This window comes from Phocoena phocoena, chromosome 17 (genome assembly GCF_963924675.1).
Source record: "Phocoena phocoena chromosome 17, mPhoPho1.1, whole genome shotgun sequence".
Classification (NCBI taxonomy): Eukaryota; Metazoa; Chordata; class Mammalia; order Artiodactyla; family Phocoenidae; genus Phocoena; species Phocoena phocoena.
In genome coordinates this window covers 29,453,170-29,469,058 of record NC_089235.1, presented here as the reverse complement: position 1 = coordinate 29,469,058, position 15,889 = coordinate 29,453,170, and positions in this window count along the sequence as shown.

Sequence of the window (15,889 nt, the reverse complement as noted above, 5' to 3'; positions counted from 1 at the left end):
TAGGAAATAAATTCTCCAAAATTACTGTTGTAAACGATGACTAACATAGTAAATACTTAGTGCATTTATGTAATAGGAAAGAGTAGATAAAGAAAATCTCTTAATAATTGGTGGATTAAATAAAATATGAGATTATAGGAATAAGGGATGAATATGTGAGGGAATGATGAATCAGAGACATAGCAGGCATTGTTAGATATGGAGAATAAATGTACTTATCCTGAAATTACTGATTTGCAGTTAAGACCAGTATATGGTGTTATTAACCCCTGGATAACACTCAGGATAGTTACAGGTGTCTGTTAATTCCATATTTAGTCTGCAAGTATTCATAGAAATTGTTAATTATGGAGCATATAAAAAAGCTTAGCAGGTAACAAGATAAAAATAAACCAGTGGGACTACCTCAAACTAAAATGTTTCTGTATAGCAAAGGAAACAACAAAACCGAAAGGCAACCCACAGAATGGAAAAGAATATTTGCAAACCATATATCTGATAAGAGGTTAATCTCCAATATAAAATGAACTTGTATAGCTCAATAGTAAAAAACAAACAAACAAACAAAAAAACAAACTAATAAACCCAATTTTTAAAATGGGCTAAGGGCTTGAATAGACATTTCTCTGAAGAAGATGTATAGATGGCCATCAGGTACATCATCAGGGAAATGCAAATCAAAATCACAGTGAGATATCACTTCACACCTGTCATTAACAAAACAAAAGACAACAAGTGTTGGCAAGGATGTGGAGAAAAGGGAATCCTTGTACACTGTTGATGAGAATGTAAATTGGTAGAGCCACTATGGAAAACAGCATGGCAGCTTCTCAAAAAATTAAAATAGAACTACTGTATGATCCAGCAATCTAACTTCTGGGTATTTATCCAAAAGAACTGAAGTCAGGATCTGAAAGAGAGATAAACACTCCTATGTTCATTGTGCATTGTTTACAAAAGCCAAGATGTGGAAACAACCTAAATGCCCATCTGCAGATAAATGCATAAGAAAATGTGGTGTATACATACAATGGAATACTATTCAGCCTTAGAAAAGAAGGAAATTCTGCAGTATGTGACAACATGGATGAACCTTGAGGGCATTATTCTTAACTGAATAATCCAGTCACAGAAAAATAGATACCGCATGATTCCACTTATATGAGGTATCTAAAATATTCGAATTCATAGAATCGAAGAGTGGAATGGTTAGTTGTCAGGGTCTGAGGGGAGGAGGAAATGGGGAGTCAGTAATTAATGAGTGTAAAGTTTTAGTCAAGCAAGTTTCTAGAGATCAGCTGTACAACCTTGTATCTATAGTCAACAATACGTAATATACTGTACACTTAACATTTAAGAAGATAGATCTCATCTTACCACAATAAAATTAAAAAACCAAAAATGAATTTTAAGATTCTGTAGCTATCCATCAGAAGCTTACAATCTAATTGGACCATTATTCACTGGAAAATGGGATTTTACAGAATCAGACAATAGTGATATTTTTCTACTGTTAGCATCCATCACCCACCAGAGTTTACAAAGGAATATGTATGTGATCATCTTGCTTCATTCCTCTACTGTCAACTTTTTTTTGGTTAGCCCGGGTTTCTTCCAGAATCATTTAATCAAATAACTTGATGGCTCTAAATACCCAGCATGGAATAATTTTAAGTGGTGTATTAAAAGAAATAAACTCCAAAACTCAGTTCTCCAGGCAAGGCACATATGGTCTGATCCCTTGTACAATAAATTTTTGCAAAGTGATACAAAGACTGAAATATTATTAAGTATATCACTTAGTATCACTCTTTGAATGGATAAATATAGTAAATAGTGATTCATCAGCTGACATCACTTTATTTTGTTAAGTACAATAATAAAATACTAGAGTGACATTTAGTATAACCATAAAATCAGTCTTAATTTTCTATTTTATTTTTCTCTTTTAGGTTATATAAATGGAACAATTGTGTGTGATATATAAATGTGAATGTTAATTACTGACAGAAATATTTCCAGTATAAATTGTAATGCTGTATCATATACAGAAAACAGTGGTTAATTCCTTTACTGTAGAAAAAATACAAATTCATTAAAAAATAGAAAAAAAATGGGCAAATATCTTGACAGGTAGTTCATAAAAATACAAATGGCTAATAAGCATGTGAAAATGCTCAATTTCACTCATAATTTAAAAATGAAAATTAAAACAACAAAGAGATAGGAATTTTTCACCTACCAGTTGAATGCAGTTTGACACTTGGATAAAATGTCTGGTGGAGGTTGCAGGAAAGCAGACATTGTCATGCACCCTTGAGACAGAGGAGTGCAAGCTGTTTTCACTTCACCGGGGGAAAGTTTGGCAGCAATATCTATTCAAATTAAAAATGCAGTGCCCCTTTGACCTAATAGTGGCATTTCTAGAAATTTGCCCTATCCATATTCTTGCCAAAGTGTGAAAAGATAATACGTGAAAAAGTGTATAAAGCATTGTTATTTATATAAACAAGAATCCCAAGAGAATGCCCATCGGTACAGGAACTCTTTAAATAAAGCATGGTACATCTAAGCATAGGGCAACTCCACATTAAAAATGACGTGGTAGATCTGTATGTTATGTTATGTGATATGTTATTGTGTAAAATGAAAAGGCAAGGTGCAGAGAACTATTACAGTATGGTCTCATTTGTGTGAAAAATGCATTTAGAAGCCTGAAAGTTGTAAGAATTTGATGAAGATAGTGATTATATCTGGGGGAAAAAAAAAGTAGGAGGTCTGGGGTGGAAGGGAAAGGTTTATTTTCATTTTATACCTATTTCTACCTTAAATTTTTAAAAACTGATGTATTTACTTTGTCTATAGTGAAAGAAAATCCAGTTGAAAATACAAGTGGCAGAAGTGAAAAAAGCAAAAAGAGAGAAGCTTGAATAAGCAGTCCTAAAAAAATTGGGGACTGACTGACTAAGCTGTGAAAACTAGTTCTTTATATAATTGGAAGTTTTATATCTTTTCCAATTGAAATTTTTCAATTGAAAAAGTACAAGCAATAAAAGTACAAGTAATAAAAACTCTAATGCTAGATGTAGAAAACAAACTTATGGTTACCAAAGGGGAAAGTGGGGGAGGGAAAAATTAAGAGTTTGGGATTAACATACACACACACACACACACACACACACACACACACATATATAGCACGGGGAACTATATTCAATGTCTTGTAATAACCTATGATGGAAAAGAATCTGAAAAAGATTTTATATATATATATATATATAGCTGAATCACTTTGCTGTATACCTGAAACTAACACAACTTTGTGAATCAGCTATACTCCAATACAAAATTCTAATGCTAATACTTTCAGACTTCTTAAACGAATAGAAATAGCTTTAACATTCAGTCATGTTATTCTAACATTTATTGAACACAGTATTACTCTGTGCCAAGAACTATGCCCAACACCTTTAATATATATTATCTTGTTTACTCTTCACAACAAATTTACGATGCATGTATTATTCCTAATTTGATTTTACACATAGCTCAGAGATGTGCAGTAACTTATTCATGATCACACAGCAGGTAAATAGCTCTGGAATTAGAAACTCAGAACTCCGCCCACAATCTCTATGTTGGATTACTTCTAGGAGATTAGAATGCAAGACGAAGGCTCTGAGGTCTTAGATTTTGTCTATATTGACACAGAGAAATAGTGGAATACAGTATTACCTGAAGTTATGGCATAAATATTTGTAATATCCATGGATAATTTACTTTCATGTCCTTTGCTTATGCAGGTTACCCAGATTTAAAGAGCCCACCTGCAGGCACCCTCTAATCCAGGGGTCCCCAACCCCTGGCTGCGGACCGGTACCGGTCAGAGACCTGTTATGAACCGGGCCGCACAGCAGGATGTGAGAGGTGGGCTAGCGAGCGAAGCTTCACCTGCCGCTTCCCATCGCTCGCATTACCGCCTGAACCATCTCCCCTGCCAAGTCTGTGGAAAAATTGTCTTCCACGAAACCGGTCCCTGGAGCCAAAAAGATTGGGGACCGCTGCTCTAGTCCAGAGTCAGCACTGGGTTATTGTGGGGCCAACAGAGGGTGTTGAATGCAGAGCATGGAGAAATGTTTAGGAGGGGTAGGGCTGGCTAGGAAGATGGGTCGAGCCTCAGAGATGAACAACGGCAGGGAGCTTGGAATCCAGGGAGGCAGTCTGGGGCAGCAGGGACGAGACAAGAAGCATCAGGAACCCAGGTAGAGGGAGACAATAAGAACTCAGTGCCCCAGGAGATGAGCCTGACACTGAGTCCAGTGTTCCTCAGGGTCAGAGCCCTTGTTTACATGGCAACTAGGTACCATTAGTGAGAAAACCTATAAGAGGGAAGGACCGAGGGGCAGACAGTTGCTCATGACGCCTACATTTTTAACTTCTCAAGGGCAGGGACCAGACCTTATTTATTTTTGAAACCCCAGAGCCTGGTAATGTGCACTTAGCAGGCACTCACTGTTTGAAACTGAAATGTGGACAGTTCTCCCCCTGCCCTTGCCCCAAGGATTCCCTGCTTCGCAGCCAAAGTTCCCATTGATCTAAATCTCTTAATCATTTGTAGAAGTTGGGTGGATGAGATGGGAAAGGCTCAAGATGTCTAGCGGGATGTACACTGAATTTTCATGAGCAGAAAAAACACCCTTCTTTTTCCTGCTAGCTATTTGTGGACCGTCACTAACAGTCCAGAACCCTTTAAAGGATTTTGAATGGAGGGCTGTGGGTTAGGTAATGTCCCCTTCACTCCAACTTTTGTAAAGTTCTTACAAATCAACTCACTTTGGTTTTAGTTGTCTCTCTGAAAAATTCATAGTTCTTTCACAGGCTCACTTTCTTGTTATGTTGATTTGATGTGACAAGGAACTTGTAGGTCATATTTAACACCCCAGGATGGAGTTTGTCCCACCCTCTTCTCTCCACCACAAAGAAACAGTCTAAGGAGCAAATCAACTACATTCCCGGCTGTATCATCTTCCAAAATTTTATTTTTGAATAAAATGATTTTGACAGTTCTACAAATCACCGAATTTTGTAGTCAACTCCTGAGAGAAAAATATAAATTCGCAATTTTTTCATATGTGTCGACCCTCTTCTACCATCCTCTGGTGAAATTAGGTATTGCAAACCAATTTTAAAATATTTGGATATTCTTCACTTGGACATTGCTAATATGAACTAAGTGAAAAGAAACAGATTATTTTATAAAAGATAATTAAATCTCACATTTCCTTTTACATTTCATTTTTTTACTTTTATGAAATCACTTCTCTCTTTCTCTAATAGAGAAAACAGGTTTATCCTGAATAATAATACCAACTTCCTCTTTCATCACCGTCTAATATCCATTTAGATTTTGTCTTGCATTATTATTTGTTCTGAATTTTCTTATCTTAGTATATTCTGTCTTACCCTTTCTCCCTGTCTCCTGGTGGTTATGTGATTGTTTACTATTATCTTTGCTTGCATATTTTAAAAATGTTTCTCAAAAAGATCCACCTTCTGTGATATAAGGTGATAACTACATTTTGAGGAGTTCTATGTTTGATTGACAAAATCTGAATAACAGAAATCATGCGGGTTATGGTTCAAGATGGCAGAGTAGAAGGACGTGCTCTCACTCCCTCCTGTGAGAACACAGGAATCACAATTAAATGCTGAACAAACATTGACAGGAAGACACTGGAACTGACCAAAAAAGATACCCCACATCCAAAACCAAATGAGAAGCCACAATGAGATGGTAGGAGGGACGCAATCACAATAAAATCAAATCCCATAACTTCTGGGTGGGGGACTCACAAACTGGAGAACAGATATACCACAGAAGTCCACCCACTGGAGTGAAGGTTCTGAGCCCCATGTCAGGCTTCCCAACCTGGGGGGTCTGGTAACGGGAGTTGGAATTCCTAGAGAATCAGACTTTGAAGGCTAGCGGGATTTGATTGCAGAACTTCAACAGGACTGGGGGAAACAGAGGCTCCACTCTTGGAGGGCACACACAAAGTAGTGTGCACATCAGGACCCAGGGGAAGGAGCAGTGACAGCATAGAAGACCGAACCAGACTTACCTGCTAGTGTTGGAGGGTCTCCTGCAGAGGCAGGGGGTGGTTCTGTCTCACCGTGAGGAAAAGGACACTGGCAGCAGAAATTCTGGGAAGTACTCCTTAGGGTGACCCTCCCAGAGTCTGCCATTAGCCCCACCAAAAAGCCCAGGTAGGCTCCAGTGTTGGGTTTCCTCAGGGCAAACAATCAACAGGGAGGGAACCCAGCCCCACCCATCAGCAGTCAAGTAGATTAAAGTTTTACTGAGCTCTGCCCACCAGAGCAACAGCCAGCTGTACCCACCACCAGTCCCTCCAGTCAGGAAACTTGCACAAGCCTCTTAGAGAGCCTCATCCACCAGAGGGGGGAGAGCAGAAGCAAGAAGAACTACCATACTGCAGCCTGTGGAACAAAAACCACATTCACAGAAAGACAAGATGAAGAGGCAGAGGGCTATATACCAGTTGAAGAAACAAGATAAAACCCCAGAAAAACAACTAAATGAAACAGAGATAGGCAACCTTCCAGAAAAAGTATTCAGAATAATGATAGTGAAGATGATCCAGGACATTGGAAAAAGAATGGAGGCAAAGATCGAGAAGATGCAAGAAATGTTTAACAAAGACCTGGAGGAATTAAAGAACAAACAAACAGAGATGAACAATACAATAACTGAAATGAAAACTACACTAGAAGGAATCAATAGCAGAATAACTGAGGCAGAAGAACAGATAAGTGACCTGGAAGACAGAATGGTGGAATTCACTCATGCAGAACAGAATAAAGAAAAAAGAATGATAAGAATTGAAGACAACCTAAGAGACCTCTGGGACAACATTAAACACAACAACATTCGTATTATAGGGTCCCCAGAAGGAGAAGAGGGACAGAAAGGACACGAGAAAGTATTTGAAGAGATTATAGTCGAAAACTTCCCTAACATGGGAAAGGAAAGAGCCACCCAAGTCCAGGAAGTGCAGAGAGTCCCATACAGGATAAACCCAAGGAGAAACACACAGAGACACATAGTAATCAAATTGGCAAAAATTAAAGACAAAGAAAAATTATTGAAAGCAGCAAGGGAAAAATGACAAATAACATACAAGGGAACTCCCATAAGGTTAACAGCTGATTTCTCAGCAGAAACTCTACAAGCCAGAAGGGAGTGGCACAATATACTTAAAGTGATGAAAGGGAAGAAACTACAACCAAGATTACTCTACTCAGCAAGGATCTCATTCAGATTAGATGGAGATATCAAAAAAGTTACAGACAAACAAAAGCTAAGAGAATACAGCACCACCAAACCAGCTCTACAGCAAATGCTAAAGGAACTTCTTTAAGTGGGAAACACAGAGAAGAAAAAGACCTACAAAAACAAACCCAAAACAATTAAGAAAATTGTCATAGGAACATACATATTGAAAATTACCTTAAATGTGAATGGATTAAGCACTCCAACCAAAAGACACAGGCTTGCTGAATGGATGCAAAAACAAGACCCATCTATATGCTCTCTGTAAGAGACACAATTCAGACCTAGGGACACATACAGACTGAAAGTGAGGGGATGGAAAAAGATATCCCATGCAAGTGGACATCAAAAGAAAGCTGGAGTAGCAATACTTATATCGATAAATTAGACTTTAAAATAAAGAATGTTACAAGAGACAAGGAAGGACATTACATAATGATTAAGGGATCAATCCAAGAAGAAGATATAACAAATATAAATATATATGCACCCAACATAGGAGCACCTCAATACATAAGGCAACTGTTAACAGCCATAAAAGAGGAAATCGAAGTAACACAATAATAGTGGGGGACTTTAACACCTCACTTACACCAATGGACAGATCATCCAAACAGAAAATTAATAAGGAAACACAAGCTTTAAATGACACAATAGATCAATTGATATTTATAGGACATTCCAACCAAAAGCAGCAGATCACACTTTCTTCTCAAGTGCGCCCAGAACATTCTCCAGGATAGATCACATCTTAGGTCACAAAACAAATCTCAGTAAATTTAAGAAAACTGAAATCATATCAAGCATCTTTTCTGACCACAATGCTATGAGATTCGAAATGAATTACGGGGAAAAAAAGTAAGAAACACAAACACATGGGGGCTAAACAATATGTTACTAAATAACCAAGAGATCACTGAAGAAATCAAAGAAGAAATCAAAAAATACCTAGAGACAAATGACAATGAAAACACAATCATCCAAAACCTATGGGTTGCAGCAAAAGCAGTTCTAAGAGGGAAGTTTACAGCTATACAAGCCTACCTCAAGAAACATGAAAAATCTCAAATAAACAATCTAACCTTACACCTGAAGGAACTAGAAAAAGAAGAACAAACAAAACCCACAGTTAGCAGAAGGAAAGAAATCATAAAGATCAGAGCAGAAATAAATGAAATAGAAATGAATAAAACAATAGCAAAGATCAGTAAAACTAAAAGCTGGTTCTTTGAGAAGATAAACAAAATTGATAACCCATTAGCCATACTCATCAAGAAAAAGAGGGAGAGGACTCAAATCAATAAAATTAGAAATGAAAAAGGAGAAGTTACAACAGACACCGCAGAAATACAAAGCAACCTAAGAGACTACTACAAGCAACTCTATGCCAATAAAATGGACAACCTGGAAGAAATGGACCACTTCTTAGAAAGGTATAACGTTCCAAGACTGAACCAGGAAGAAATAGAAAATATGAACAGGCCAATCACAAGTAATGAAGTTGAAACTGTGATTAAAAATCTTGCAACAAACAAAAGTGCTGGGCCAGATGGCTTCACAGGTGAAATCTATCAAATATTTAGAGAAGAGCTAAGACCCATCCTTCTCAAGCTCCTCCAAAGAATTGCAGAGGAAGGAACACTCCCAAACTCATCCTCTGAGGACACCATCACCCTGATACCAAAACCAGACAAAGATACTACAAAAAAAGAAAATTACTGATGAATATACATGAAAAATCCTCAACAAAATACTAGGAAACAGAATCCAACAATACATTAAAAGGATCATATACCATGATCAAGTGGGATTTAGCCCAGGGATGCAAGGATTCTTCAATATATGCAAATTAATCAATGTGATACACCACATTAACAAACTGAAGAAGAAAAACCATATGATCATCTTGATGCAGAAAAAGTTTTTGACAAAATTCAACACCCATTTATGACAAAAACTCTCCAGAAAGTGGGCATAGAGGGAACCTACCTCAACATACTAAAGGTCATATATGACAAATCCACAGCAAACATCATTCTCAGTGGTAAAAAACTGAAGGCATTTCCTCTAAGATCAGGAACAAGACAAGGATGTCCACTCTCACCACTATTATTCAACATAGTTTTGGAAGTCCTAGCCATGGCAGTCAGAGAAGGAAAGGAAAGAAAATGAATACAAATTGGAAAAGAAGAAGTAAAACTGTCACTGTTTGCAGATGACATGATACTATACATAGAGAATCCTAAAGATGCCACCAGAAATCTACTAGACCTAATCAATGAATTTGGTAAAGTTACAGGGTACAAAATTAATGCACAGAAATCTCTTGCATTCCTATATACTAATGATGAAAAATCTGAAAGCAAAATTAAGAAAACACTCCCATTTACCATTGCAACAAAAAGAATAAAATACCTAGGAATAAACCTACATAGGGAGACAAAGACCTGTATGCAGAAAACTATAAGACACTGATGAAAGAAATTAAAGATGATACCAACAGATGGAGAGATATACCATGTTCTTTGATTGGAAGAATCAATATTGTGAAAATGACTCTACTACACAAAGCAATCTACAGATTCAATGCAATCCCTATCAAATTACCAATGGCAGTTTTTTACAGAACTAGAACCAAAAATCTTAAAATTTGTATGGAGACACAAAAGTCCCTGAATAGCCAAAGCAGTCTTGAGGGGAAAAAAGCGGAGCTGGAGGAATCAGACTCCCTGACGTCAGGCTCTACTGCAAAGCTACAGTCATCAAGACAGTATGGTACTTGCACAAAAACAGAAATATAGATCGATGGAACAAGATAGAAAGCCCAGAGATATACCCACACACATATGGTCAACTAGTCTATGACAAAGGATGCAAGGATATACAGTGGAAAAAAGACAGTCTCTTCAATAGGTGGTGCTGGGAAAACTGGACAGCTACATGTAAAGGAATGAAATTAGAACACTCCCTAACACCATACACAAAAATAAACTAAAAATGGATTAGAGACCTAAATGTAAGACTGGACACTGTCAAAATCTTAGAGGAAAACATAGGAAGAACACTCTTTGACATAAATCACAGCAAGATCTTTTTTGATCCACCTCCTAGAGTAATGGAAATAAAAGCAAAAATAAACAAATGGGACCAAATGAAACTTTAAAGCCTTTGCAAAACAAAGGAAACCATAAACCAGACGAAAAGACAACCTTCAGAATGAGAGAATATATTTGCCAACAAATCAACGGACAAAGGATTAATCTCCAAAGTATATAAACAGCTCATGCAGCTCAACATTAAAAAACAAACAACCCAATCCAAAAATGGGCAGAAGACCTAAATAGGCATTCCTCCGAAGAAGACATATAGATGGCCCAGAAGCACATGAAAAGCTGCTCAACATCATTAATTATTAGAGAAATGCAAATCAAAACTACAATGAGGTATCACCTCACTTAGAATGGGCATCATCAGAAAATCTACAAACAACAAATGCTGGAGAGGGTGAAAAAAGGGAACCCTCTTGCACTGTTGGTGGGAATGTAATTGATACAACCACTATGGATAGCAGTATGGAGGTTCCTTAAATAACTAGAAATAGAACTACCATACAACCCAGCAATCCCACTACTGGGAAGATACCCAGAGAAAACCATAATTCCAAAAGACACATACATCCCAATGTTCCTTGCAGCACTATTTACAATAGACAGGTCATGGAAGCATCCTAAATGTCCATTGACTGATGACTGGATAAAGAAGATGTGGTACATATATACAATGGAATATTACTCAGCCATAAAAAGGAATGAAATTGGATCATCTGTAGAGACGTGGATGTATCTAGAGACTGTCATACAGAATGAAGTAAGTCAGAAAGAGAAAAACAAATATCGTATATTAACGCATATATGTGGAACCTAGAAAAATGGCACAGAGGAACCGGTTTGCAGGGCAGAAATTGGGACACAGATGTAGAGAACAAATGTATGGACACCAAGGGGGGAAAATGGTATTGGGGGAGGGGTGGTGGTGTGCTGAATTGGGCGATTGGGATTGACATGTATACACTGATGTGTATAAAATGGAAAACTAATAAGAACCTGGTGTATAAAAAAGTAAATAAAATAAAATTCAAAAAAAATGTTAAAATTAAAAAAGAAATAGAAATCATGCACATAGAGCTGTAGTTTTTCATTCTATTGAAAATCATACCATTGTTTATTAAAATGCATAATATAAAAATGTGATGGAGAATAGTATTTAAGTGTACAAACTTCTGGAAAGTCAAAACATTTAGGCCACAGTATAAATATCTTCAGCTTAATAATTACTGATTTGTGTTTGAAATATGTTTTCAAAGTGAAGAAGCTTCACTTTCAAAAAGTCACTTTAATCAAGAGTCAAATTCATAAAGAAAGGTTCTGAAACCTAAAACATGGATTGGTGTGAATTTGAATCTGGAGACCTAAGATGGTGCATTAGTTTCCCAGGGCTGCTGGAACAAATGATCACAAACTGGGTGGCTTAAAACAACAGAAATGTGTTCTGGAGACCAGAGTCTGAAATCGAGGAACCTGTGGGTTTGATTCCTTGTGGAGGCTCCGAGGGAGAATCTGCTCCATGCCTCTCTCCTGGCTTCCTGTGGTTGCTGACAATGCTTGGCACTCCTTGGCTTGCAGCTGCCCTCTAGTATCTGCATCAGTCTTCATATGGCTTTTCTCTGTGTGTCTGTGTCTCCTTCTCTGACTCTTATAAGGACACTTGTCATTGGATTTTCCACCTTAATTCAAGATGATCTCATCTCTAGATCCTTACCTTACTTATACTTTAAAAGACCCTTACTCCAAATAAAATTGCATTCTGAGGTTCTGCTTGGACATGTGTTTTAGGGTCACCATTCAACCCATTACAGATGGGAATTATCACCTATATTTGCAGCTCTGAGGTCACACTTGGCGTCCTCCTTTAGACCTGGCTTCCTAAATCATTGTCTGTTGCCTGTGGCCCTGACCTTGGGGCTCCACTTCCAATCTTTCATGAAATGGTACTCAGAGTATTAACTAGTGGATTTTTTAAAAACTATATTCCATAGAATTGTTCCAATTCTATAATTCTATTCTATTTCCTAGTATATCAGGAAAAGAGAACACTTTTATTTGCCTCTGATAAATAATTAAAGTACCAGATATTCCAGTCTTTATTTATTTATTCATTTCCCTGTTCCAAAGGTTTTAAGGTATCTTACATAAATAGATAAAAATGAGGTAAAAATCAATTTGAATTAAATAGAAGAGGAAAGCAGGAAAAATGAAAATGAGAGTAGAAGGGATAGGAAGAAGCTAGAAGGTAAAATTATTACATAAAATTTATAAATAAAAATATTAAAACCCATAAATGGTAGAAGATGATTTGCTAAAGGTAAACTTCAAATTTGACTCTCAGCTTTCTAGCAGTCCATTCAAAGAAGAAAATAGGTATGTGCTTCAAAGTGTCCATAAAATTGAAACAAATTAATTTTAATTAGTTGCTTGGAGGAAGTACATTCATTTCTGACTCTGAGAAAATTTCTTGTGGGATCTCCAGGTGAGGATGTGCTATGTAATTAGCAAGTGCAATGCAATTAGCAGCATCTTTAAACACAGTGAGAAGTTTCAACAGGTTTCTTGTTTGTAATGTCCCTCAATATAAACTTCTGGGTGATTTGGTGAAAATAGTTACAGGGAGCTCAAAAGCATTTGGTCCAGGTACAGAGCTCAGTGTTTGTCTGGATTGCTGGAGGGAGGGATTTTTAGAAAATCAAAAAGAAGGGATAGCTAACCTGTCTTCCAAGTGATATTCCAAATATACTGTTTCTCAGTACGATTTTGGCTTGTATTGCACAGCAGTTACATCAGGCTGTTCTAGTGAAAATAACCTGGAGGGTGGCTCCCTGCAATGTCAGCTGTCATGTGCTCCAGCTGGCAGCCAGAGGGGTAAGCTGACAACCTATGCTGCGCACATGCTGAAGAGAAGCTGCCCACCCTCCGCACGTGGAGGGAGGATGAGGGCACAGCCTTGGGGGCCACCAGGATTTTCTCCAGGAATTGGGGCCTGCTGCAGTGCCCTGAGGAGAGGGCAACCAGGGCCACCAAAACTCCACAGCAAATGGTGTAGATGTTTTTTATTTGAAAAATCTTTAAATGTCTATGGCAAAATATTTTCTTCATATGTAAAAACATTTCAATAAAGTTTCACAGAAACTTTACTGTTAAATAGTGCTTTTTCTTGGTGTAACTTCTGAAATAAACTAGCATAAAAAACGATTTCTAGGGTAACAGTAAATTAACATGTTGTGTAGACTTAATAGCTTTATGCTAGTTAAAAGTTGGGAATCATCTGAGAAAAATGATGGCTTTGATTCTAAAGATCACTAGCCCTTCTTTCCAACATATATCAAATAGGCTCACTCATCTACTGATAGCATACCTAGTTCATGGCAACAGAGCCTCTTATCCTGCATTTTAAAAAGTGACTGCCTATGATTTTATTTTATACAGGATTCCTTACAAATAATTAACACATTTTCTTAATAAAATAGGTGATCTAACTACGGATAGAAGATAATCTCCTCTCAGTGGCAAGGACTGGAGAAAAGGCAATTTGACTTGCTTGCCATCACTGCAGAGGCTTGGGATGGTTGAAAGGATTGTCACTTTTAGGCTGGGTCCTTGACCACACATACCTCCTGTCCCCTTAAACACCAGTACCTCCAGCATTCAAAAAATGTGGCAGAGAGCCTGGAGCAGGAGGGCGCAGATGCTGCTCCGTGTCTGTAGGGCTGTCCAGGGGATTAACTTGCAGGGTGCAGTTGGATAGTTTTCTTCTGGATACAGAGGCAGAGTTCTGCTTGTTCTTACAAACCATCTAAAGTTAGATTCATGCCCCAGGCAGTTCTTCTGGTACTCACTTGATGCGGCGGCTCTGGCTACAGTTTAGAGCAACTTCAGAAGAGCCCTGCTCACTCTGTGCCAGGGCTGGCTTCAGGTTGAAAGTGATTAGTGCAGCCCAGTGCTAGATGCCAGGCATTAACAGCACTTCAGTGCTAAGAACATTTATGCCACGATAACTGCCAACTACTCAGTGTGGGTTAGGGACAAGCAGAATAGTGAGAAGGGGATAGATGGTGTGGGAGAGAGCATTTCACGGCCTTTTAGAAGAGATTTGTGCTCAAAGAGAAACAGAAAACAAAAGGGAAGGGAGTCAAGGACAAGGTCGCTTCTTATCATACACTCCAATGTTGTTGAGGAAACCAAGGGACTCTTCTTCCCCAGCCAGAGCGAATCTGAAGCAAAGCTGCCCTCTGGAGTGGAGAAGGCGACCCAGAAGGAGTCGTGAATCCCAGCTTGGGTTGAGGTTTCCACTAATCCAGGTTCCTGCCAAGACAGAGGACCTGGACAGGCAACTTTCCAAGGGATGGCTGGTCTCCACTGGCATCCCTGGCAAAGCAGGAGACACCAACAGCTGAGGGGGGCATGCTCACCGCTGTCTGGCAGGAAAGCCAGGGAGGAAGGTGGCACTTTGGAAATGTGACTGTACACAGAAGCCACTGTGAAGTGCCCCGTGAACAAAAGTCTTCTTAGTGGACAGTGCATTGCTCCCAATGGGAATTATTCTCCATGAAAGACCAGTATTACAGGAGCAACTGTTTTCCATGTTCAGATATGGGTGTTTCTGAAAATAGGGCTTTCTTTAAAGTCTTGAAAGAAAAAACACCAAAACAAACAAACAAAACCCTTGTAGCTGCTGGATGGAAAAAGAGAGAGAAAAAAAGGAGGGAAAAATCAGTCCAGAATTGGGTCCTCAAAATTCCTACCCATTCAAGTCTTCAAGAAGGAAGGAAACCTATGAACACAACTTTATCAAAAGCCTGTATATAACTGGTAGATAGGTTGAAATATGTGTTGTAACTTAGAAAATGCAACTTTTGATACATTGCTTCCATTGGAATGTACACATCTATGTGAGGACATTTCACAACTGTGACAGCCATTCAAAACAAGCAGAGAAATACATCTCATTTAGAAACAAATATCTAATTACAATGTTGCAAAGCTTAGACAAGGTTTCCAACAATAATGAAGCATAATTAATTATACGATCTTATCAAATATATATTTTAATAAAAGTGAAATATATTTTATTAACAAATGACATTTTATCATTAATAAATAAAATTTAAATTAAAAAAATATTATTTTACCTTTAGTTTGCCATTTTGAAATCACTAGTTTGTGTACTTTCCCTAAAGTCTCTATTAATATAATGGTATTTGCAAATAATTTTAAATATAAATATATAAATACATTTACTGATAAAAACTAGATAAGTTTGGGGATCATTTATCTAAGCTATCAAAAGAGTATTTTTTTTTTTTTTTTTTCGGTGTGTGGGCCTCTCACTGTTGTGGCTTCTCCCGTTGCGGAGCACAGGCTGTCCGCCTGCCGATGCAGGGGACACGGGTTCGTGCCGCGGTCCGGGAGGATCCCACATGCCGCG